The sequence below is a fragment of the Ailuropoda melanoleuca genome, chromosome 10 (assembly GCF_002007445.2).
Source record: "Ailuropoda melanoleuca isolate Jingjing chromosome 10, ASM200744v2, whole genome shotgun sequence".
Lineage (NCBI taxonomy): Eukaryota > Metazoa > Chordata > Mammalia > Carnivora > Ursidae > Ailuropoda > Ailuropoda melanoleuca.
Window position 1 is genome coordinate 10,190,098 of NC_048227.1, and position 9,815 is coordinate 10,199,912.

A 9,815-nucleotide genomic window follows, 5' to 3' on the forward strand; every position below is an offset into this window, starting at 1 on the left:
ATCATTTCCCCATAATCCTGTTTGCCCACAAAGCAACAGCGGGTCCCTGAGACTGTGGTCGACCTGGAAGGGCCTCCAGACTCCTCCCCACTCGAAGCTAAAGTGGTCGTGTGAGACTCTGAGGTGGCCCAGCCAGCAGCACTGGGTTCAAATCCCTCCACCGCAGGTATGTGGAACGCCATGTTACATGGGGCCACGGGGATGTTACACACAGAGCTATCTTGTGATCCCATGTGCTCACTACTCCTCGGTGTACACGCACCCAGGAGAAATGAAAACACGTCCACTCCAACGCTCACGCACAGATGTCCCCCGCAGCGTTACTCATGACAGCCGAAACATGGAAGGGATCCAACCGACCATCCGTGGATGAATGAACAAAAGGTAGGACAGCCACACAATGGAGTATTATTCAGTCGTAAAAAGGAATGACGTCCTGACACATGCCACAACTTGAAGAAACCTTGCAAACATGACGCTAAGTGAAAGAGGCCAGTCACACAAAGAACCATATGGTCTGCCTGCCTTGAAATGAAATGTCCAGAAGAGGCAAATCCTTAGAGACAGAAGGCAGACTGGTGTTGCCAGGGGCCCAGAGTGACTGCTTAGTGGGTATGGTTTCTTGCGGGTGATGAGAATGTTCTGGAATTAGACAGGGGTGATGGTTGCACAACTCTGTGAATATACCAGACGCCTCTGAAGTGTAAACTTGGAGAGGGCCAACTGGATAGTATGTGAATTATATCTCAACAAAGCTGTTATAAAAAACCTTACTCTTCTCTTACTGGTTTTTGGGATCTTGGACAAGGAAGTGAACTGTGTGGTGCCTCAGTGTTCTCTCTGTGAAATGGGGCCAGTCACTGTGTACACATAGGCTGTAGTGAGGACCAAGTGAGCTAATACGGAACACGCTTGGAGCAGTTGTCTTGCTAGGTGCCAGCTCTTTCCCTTGGCCTGAATCTGCCACACACTGCCCCAGCTCACCACCTTCCGGCCGCCACATTGCCCTTTGGGGTTTCCAGATGCCCTCTGAGTTTCTAGGGACTTTTAAAAAAATTTTTTTTGGGGGCGCCTGGGTGGCACAGCGGTTGAGCGTCTGCCTTCGGCTCAGGGCGTGATCCCGGCGTTGCGGGATCGAGCCCCACCATCAGGCTTCTCCGCTGTGGGCCTGCTTCTTCCTCTCTCACTCCCCCTGCTTGTGTTCCCTCTCTCGCTGGCTGTCTCTATCTCCGTCCAATAAATAAATAAAATCTTTAAAAAAAAAAATTTTTTTTTGTAGAACATACATAATATAAAATTTACTATCATAACCACTTTTTAAAAAAAATATTTATTTATTTGAGAGAGAAGGAGAGTGAGTGAGAGCACAAATGGGGGGAGAGGGAGAGGGAGAAGCAGACTCCCCACTGAGCAGGGAGCCCAGCACAGGGCTTGATCCTAGGACCCTGAGATCATGACCTGAGCCAAAAGCAGACACTTAACCAACTGGGCCACCCAGGCGCCCCCATCTTAACCACTTCTAAGGGTACAATTCAGTAGTGGTTAAGTGTATCACACGTTGTCATGCAGCTGATCTCCAGGATTCTTCCCATTTTGCAAAACAGACACTCAGTACCCACCAAACAGCAATGTCCCCACTCAGTCCCCCCTTCTCCCCGGCAACCCCCAATCTACTCTCTGTGTCTACAAACCTGCCTACTCAAAGTTCCCCATGTGAGTGGGATCAGAAAGTATTTGTCCTCTTGTGACTGGCTTCCTCCACTTGGTGTAATGTCCTCAAGGTTCATCCGCGTTGCAGCAGGGGTCAGAATCGACTTCCTTTTGAAGGCTGAGTGATATTCCACATTTGGCCCGTTGGATGGACACGAAAGGTGCTTTCAACTTTGGGCTATTGTGAATACCACGGCCATACTCACAGGTGGACAGTAAGACCCCAGGGTCTGAAGCACAGATCTCAGAGGTCGGAGTACCTTCAGTAGGGTCTGTTTACGCCAAGGATGAGCGTCAGGCATCAAGAGGCGAGTTCCCCTGAATGGTTTAATCGAACACACTCCCAGCAAACACACTCTCGACATACCAGGGCACTGTCAGCTGCTGGACATCTCGGGGGGCCTGTCTGGTTGCTGGACAACCAGCATCCGACGGCTCCAGGCACTGGTGGGGCTGGTTCCTTGTACCCGAGCTCATTAGAAGAAACAACTCGTTAGCCGCGTGCAGCCTCTGGAAAGGTCCTTTGCAGCTGCCTCTCTGGTCCCACGGGAGACAAATCCGTGTCATGGAGCATGGGTCCTAGGGCCTGGACACACACGTGGAGTGAGGACAGAGGGGACCTGTCCTCCTAGCCTATACCCCAAGGCACGAGTGATCCCAGGAGACCACGCACCCAGCCCCAGGGGGGCTTCCTGGAGGAGGTGCTGCTGGAGCCAACTCCAAGAGTCATCTGTGGTAGGTCTGAACACCTGTGAGGGCTGTCAGGTCGGAATAACGCAGTGGTGAGCACACATTCTGGTTTGCCTTGTTGTCCAGGGTAATTATCTTTAGTGCTCCCTGTTGTTCTCGAAAGTGTCCCCATGCGGATGATAAATGACACAGTCAGCATATTAGTTACCTGTTGCATTACAAACCACCCCAAAACTCAGTGGCTCAACAGCACGACCAACTTGTCTCCCTCTCCCACGGTTCCTGTGGGGGAGGAAGTTGGGCGCGGCTCCACCGGGCACTTGTGGCTGAGGCTCTCCTACGAGGTCACAGTCAAGGTGCTGGCTGAGGCTGAGGTCACTGGAAGGCTTGCCTGGGGCAGCAGGCTCTGTTTTCTAGGTGGCCCGTGCACAGGCTGGCTGTCGGTGGGAGGCCTCGATCCCTCTGCACACGGCAGCTGCCTCCACGGACCAAGAGATCCGAGGGAGACAGTGAGAGAGAGACAGAGAGACAGCCAAGCAGAAGCCATCCGCTATGCCCTAGGCTCAGAGCCCTGCAACACCACTTGTGCCACCTTCTGCTCATTGGAAGAGTCACTAATCCAGACCCCACTTAAAGTGGGGGAGACCTAGCTTTTGGAGGGAAGGGTATCAAAGGATTGGGGATAGTTAACCACCCTCGCTTCTAAGATCAGGCACGTGTGGTGTGGAGATGGGACAGAACCAGGGAGGAGAGAAGAAATCAGATGAAGGAATATTCACAGCGCCAGGTGAGAAGCAGGGGGGAGTCTGAGAAGGGTTTTGAGCAAAGCAGAGTGAACCGTGTCATTTGCCCCGGCACCAAACTCCAGTGGGGTGAGCAGAGGCTGTGACCAGCTGTCCTCTGGGTCTTTGGGCCCCTCGCCCTCTGTCTTTGGCGGAGAACGCACCTTTCCTCCCACTGGACAGAAGCTCCCCGTGTGTGTTTCCCGCTGGGCCCCGCACCCAGCAGGTGCATGCTGCAGGGTTTCGGCACAGACAAAACACCAATGTGCACCAAGCCCAAGCTGTGGTCACACCGGCCCCAAGTCACGGCCTGCGACCTGTGCGCACCTGTCCTGCCTGTCTCCGGGCCTTTGCTCGTGCTGTGTCCCGTGCCCGGAGCGCTCTGTGCTCACCACTTGCACTGCCCTGGAGGCAGAAGGACCGATGGGGAAGCTGTTTGGCAAATTCAGGGAAGAGATGAGGGGGACTGGCTGTGGCAGAGGCAGTGGCCACGGTGCCCCGGGTGGGTGTGTGATGGCTCTGGGGCTCACCCTGGTGCTCTCTACCCACACCCTCCCCTGCCCCATCTGTGCCCACCCACTCCCGCACCTCCGCCTCCTGACATCTCCCCATTCCTCCCAGACTCGGCTCAAATAGGACTACCTCCTCTGGGAAGCCTTACTTGCTTGCAGCTCTGGCATCCCAGAGGATTTGGGTTGCCTCTTGCAGACGCCTTAAGTGACCTGTGTCCCCACGGAGGTTCCTGGAGGGCAGCGAAAGAATCTCCCCTTGCTAGAATCAGAGTGCATGCAGGCGCAGAGCTGAAAAAAGCCTCCTAACCCTGGGCTTTTTAAACTCGGCCCTCGCTCTGGCCAGCTTAACCAGCGAACGCCAACTGGAGATTACTGGAACTGCTGGGCATGTCTCATGAAGTCCTCACAAGAGGCCAGGCAGAAGCCATGATCATTATCCCTGTTTGAGAGGTAAGAAAGTGACAGCCCCGCTAAGTCAAGCAACTGGCCCCAGGTCGCACGTCCAGGAAGCCGCAGTGCTGGGATTCCGCCGGAGGGGCCAGGTCCCAGGCCCTAGCACCGCGGCCGGCCTGTCTTTCCCTAAACGGCGATCGAGCGGTGGCTTCAGCCCAGTGCACTCAGGAAATCTATGAGGGCTTTGGATGGACAGTCTGCAATTTTGAGCTTTTCTCCTGTAAACGGCTCTGAAGTCGCTAGGGCTTGTTGGCAAGATTTCCCGCAGGCGGCAACACGCATGAATGCCCGCGGGCCACTATGCCCCAGAGACCGGCAGGCTGCAGATCTGGCCCAGGGGGGCAGCGCGGGTCTCTGCGGGCCCGTGCTTACCTCTACTCGCCGAGGTGCTTTCTTGGCCAATCAAATGAGATGGACTTTCTTTCTAGGGTGGAATTTAAAGAGAAGAGCACTTTACTGGCAAAAAAACCCCCAGAAAACCAAACCAAACCAAAAAAACGTGTTGCAGCTTCCTGCCACCTGAATGCACTCCGGGATAATGACCTTGCTCCTGTCCCCCCTTTATGGCGATGGTCTCTCAGCAACAGCTCTGCTAAGTGGCCCCTGGGGATGGGGCAATCAAGCTGGTGGGCTCCTAGGCCTGTCTGAGTGGTCACTGGGACAGGTTTTTGGTTTTTTTTTAAGCTTTTATTTATTCATTTGGGAGACAGAGCACAAGCAGGGGAGAGGGAGAGGGAGAAGCAGGCTCCCCACTGAGCTGGGAGCCTGATGCGGGGCTCAATCCCAGGACCCTGAGATCATGACCTGAGCCGAAGGCAGACGCTTAATGGACTGAGCCACCCAGGCGCCCCATTGGGACAGGTCTTACCGCCTTACTTCCTGGGTTCAAATCCCAGCTCTGCCACTTCTGTATGTCCTGGGGCACTCAAGTTCCTGGCTTTCCTCATCTGTGAAATGGGAATATTCCAACTCCCACTTGGAGTTGGCATCGTTTTTACTATCTACTGTCAATCTACTATTGACCCCGGTTTTGCCTTGGAGGGTCGCAGAGAGCAAATCTGAGTCCCACAAAGAGCGGCAAGAGCCTCTGCCTTCTCCTGGCCTCCCCCAGAGCCCCCAGGCAGCAGGCCCCTCCCGTAGCGGTAGGTCCTGATTGGTTGGTGATGGTCTCATTCCCTGTGCTGGTGATTGGTGCAGGCCCGTTCATGTGACCCAGTTCTGCTCAATGAGATGAAGTCGTCTGTGCAGGAGTGGGGTGTGTTCCTGGAGAGGTTTCTGAAACACTCTGGAGGCAGGGAGCCTTTCCCAAGGTTGGGTTTCCTCCTAACTGCCAATAAAGCTTACGGGCGCCCAGGCCATTCCAGAGCGAGCCACACTGCCATGGCAAGGATGGCCAAATACAGACAGGAAGACCTGGGTCCTTGAGGACATCATTAAGCCTTTAAGTTACCGCCCGACTCACAGCCTCTTATCACACACACCTATCAACTTAGCACCAGACGCACAACCTCTAATCACACCAACGGACCAAACTTAGGCCAGCTAAGTGAAGACTTTTTGTGATTCGCACCCCAAAGCATCCTGCTGATATCCTGTGCTTGGTCATATTTGCATCTCCTTGAGATTACGCCCATCATACCAGAGGAAGGGTCTAAGCTCGGCCTGTGCACTCAGGGAAGACTTCTTGGAGGAGGTGAATGGAATCCAAAAGAATGAGCAGGCAGATAAAGGGAGTAGGGCAAAGGGTAACATTCCAGGCAGACAGAACAAAGGCCTGAGGTTGGAGACACCAGTGTGTGTGTGTGTGTGTACACGCGTGTGCATGCAGGAGAAACAGGCTGTGTGGCTGGGAGCCGGGAGAGGTGGGGCTGGAGCGGCAGAGGTGGGGTGGGCTGCAGTGGGCCCTCAGCCAGGCAGAGGAGAGGTTCTGTGGATGGCCTTGATTTTGTTCACCCAGGGTCTCGCCCTCCGGCTCTGTGCCCAGAATCTGTGCACTCAGCGGGTCCAGCCACACCCAGATGCTGCCCTGAACCCGGGCCGGGGCCCTTCTGCCTGCCGTGCCTCTTCCAGCCCCCAGGGTGCTTAGAAGAGACTCCGGCTGAAATCTGGGTCACTCCACACACCAGTCGGACACCCATCAAACAGGCAGTTACTAAGTGCCTACAAAGCAGTGTGCTAAGCACGGTGGAGAAAGGACCTGGTTCAAATCCCAATTCTGTCTCTTCCCAGCTGGGTGACCTTGAGCGAGCCACCTTCCTTCTCCAAACCCTGCATCTTTACCTCTTTGTGAGAGATGGTGAAATCAACGGTTAGGTTGCTTCTCTCTGGTCCTGGCTGGGGCTGGGGGGTAAGCAATGGGTAAAACCACACTCAAAAAGCTTCCTGGGGGTAAGGTTTCCCACCTTGGTGGAACAACAAGAGGCCAACAATATGCTGTGATGGACAGCTGAGCAGCGTTGAGATGAAAGGTTCTGGGGAGGGAACATCTGAGCCGGGCGGTGAGGAAGTACAAAACGGAGCTGGTAGGTGAAGCGGGCCGAGTGTTCCCGGAGAGAAAAGGTCCACGAGGCAGGGGTGGAGAGGCTACAGGAAGCCTACAGCTTCCGTTCTGTGCCCCCGAAGCCTTTAGAACCGTGTGCTGCCCACAGAAGAGCTGGATGTGATTGCTGAATACGGGCGTCATTTGCACCTGTAACAGCAAATCTCTGGGTTTAAGCCTGAAGACGCAGATTGAAAAATCCCATCTCTACCACTTACTGCGTGACCCTGAGCAAGTCACTTCACCTTTGGGCCTCAGACTCCTTCTTTGCAAAGGGGGTGTAAGACCCAGTTCACAGGGCTGTATGGTGGTATGTATAGGGTCTAGGACCAGGATCCCCTTTCCCACCTAGCTAATTCCTATTGTAAAGCCTTAAGATCCAGGGCTGCCTCCTGCAGGGAGCCTGCCAGGCTCCCTCAGGCAATGTCCCAGACCTGTCTGCTACCCCAGCTGGCCCCCTTCCCTGACTTCACCTCGCTCTACTGCGATTGTGTCTTCCTTCTCCCCCATCAGGCTCTGGGCTTGGAACAGGGAGGGGCAGGGAGTCTTAGCATCTCTTGGACCCAGCCGCACCTCCACACAGACGGCGAATCTACCAATGCCTTGTCCTTCCCCAAGGCTCCACTCAGGTGGAAACAAGAGGGAAAAAGTGATTCGGTCCGCTCGGGGTGCAGAGAAGAGGGGGGCGTTCAAGGAAGGTTCAGGGGTGATATCACGAGGTCTTGAGGGGTGAACAGCAATTTACTGGGCAAGGGGCACGTTTCCAGGCAGAATCAGAAGTACAAAAGCACGAAAGTGTGACAGGAAGGGTAGGTAATCCGTGGTTCGCCGGAGTTATCTGCCTGAGTGGCGAAAGATGGGAACTCTGCATTTAGGTCCCACAGGCCTCAAGTGCCACGCCAAGGATACGACCCTATAGGAAGCGGCTGAAAACTTGTGACCGGAGCAGCACAGCGACACTGGTGTGTGTGCGTGTGTGTGTGTGTGTGTGTGCACCCACCGCTGAGCTAGTTTGAGCTAAACTTAGGTTGGGGATGGGGTGGGCAAAGTGACAGGGCTATGGGCCACCACTGGGGGGCAGGTGTTGGTGGGAGAACCAAAAAGGAGCAAAAGTTTGCCCTGGAGGACTGATTATTGAAAATAGCTTCAGGAACATATCCACACCCAACGACCCCTTGCTGAAAAGCCAGCGTCCACAATCTCTGCACGCTACCCACAGCAGCTCTGTGAGAATGGGGGGTGGGGGTCTTCATTACAGGGGGACGGAGTGAGGGCCAGACAAGGAAAGGGACCCTGCCAGTCGCACAGGCAGCGCAGGGCTGGCCGCAACCTGCAGCCAGCGTCCCGGCCCAGAGTGCAGGGGAGGCCGGCCTTCAGCTGTCTGACAAATGTGCTCAGCACCTTCTGGAGCCAGACCCTGGAGACAAGGAGATGACCTTTGACCTCTGAGTCATCTTGAGCTTGGACTGGACACCTGGGCCACAGACCAGCGGCCTCCAGCAGGGGAGAGAGAAGGGGGAACTCAATGACGGGTAGCTTTCCCGTGGTCAGACAGGTCAGCAGGGACTCACCCCGCCCGACCCCCCCCCCCATGTGTATCTGTGAGTCTTCTAAACCAGACCCTGGGGTGGAGGCTGGAAGAGGGCCAGTCCCAACACAAAGGGTGAGGGGCAGAGGGAGTGGCTCTCTGCTGCCTTTCTAAGAAGCCCCCAAATGCCCCCTCCTCCCAGCACCCACCCAGGCCCCGCTCAGCCGCAGCCTGAGTCATCATCCTGGTTTGAATGGTAGCCGACAAATCAGCCAGGGGGCTGCCTGGGGCTGAGGGCCAAGGGTTGGAAAAACAAGGCCAGCTTCTCTTACCTCCAGCCTTGGAAGCTCAAGACAGGCTAGGGGGTGGGGGGCAGAGGGGCAGGTAGAGGCAGGATGGGGGGGTGTCAACAGCCAGGGGGGGCCGGCGGGGGGGCAGGGGGAGGGAAAGGTTCAGAATTTGAGCTGTTGGCTTTTGTTTTCAAATGACCTGTTTAATAATTACCTTTGCAATCAAAGGAGCCACAGCTTGGGGAAGGAGAGGATTTCAACCATCCATACCCCACCGAGCAGCCGAGCAGCCAGAGAAGAAAGTAAACAAGATACCACCAGCAGATCTCGCTCCATTTCGCAAACAATGGCGGGACCAAGCTGCCCGCTCAGACGCACACATCAAAGTGAGATTTCCAGGCAAGAACTTTAACAGGCAGATAAGAGGCTCGGATTGAATGATTTCCTTGCAATCCCAGAGCTTCCCTGAGCTCTGAGCCCAAGGGGGCAGCCTCAGGGGCCCGTCATTTCAACCTTAACCTTGACCCGTAATGTATTCACTCATTTTGCAGCGAGGGAGAACCACCTCGGCCCCAACCCCGAAAAACCCAACCAGCAACAACTTCATCGCTTTCCAACAGTCACAATGGTGGACAAACAAGGGATTTAAGTTACAGCGGCTAGCTCGCACTCACACTCCACTGGGCTCGGGCTCCTTAAAAAACACACCCCAATCCAAGCATCCACCGGGGCTCACAAAGTCAGACCCTGACCTGGCAGTGGGAAAATCCAACTTGTTTTTTTTGTTGTTGTTGTTGTTTCTTCCCCAACCTCCCAAGGCCTTCAACTATTTTTCCCCCTGCAGCATCCAAGCCCAGCCTCGAGGCTGAGCCATAAACACGCCTGCTCCTCCCCCTTCCACGGTTCGGCAACACCCCCCCCCAACCTTCCCGGACCTGGAGGAGAATGAAGCACGGCGACCCTCACCCGCAGCCCCTCCCGGGCCCTCCCCCAGCCTCCCGTGCCGTCCGCAACCCTCGCAGGCACCTTGAGATAAACACCCACTAATGATTTTATGATTTTCTGCTCTGGGTAGCCGCGCTCAGCAGAATCCCTCCCCCGGCCCCGGCGACGGGGGCCGGCCCAACCGAGGGATTGGGGGATGGGGGTGTTAGTTTGTTTTTTCCACTGTCGCGTCCCCACACCTGTTTTTCATTCATTCATTCGTTCGTTCATTCATTCACGGATTCGTCACTGCAGCCTCCTCGGCCCTCCGGATCTCGGGGAGGGGATGGGAAGGAGGGGACCGAGATGGGGGTGGGGGGGAAGACA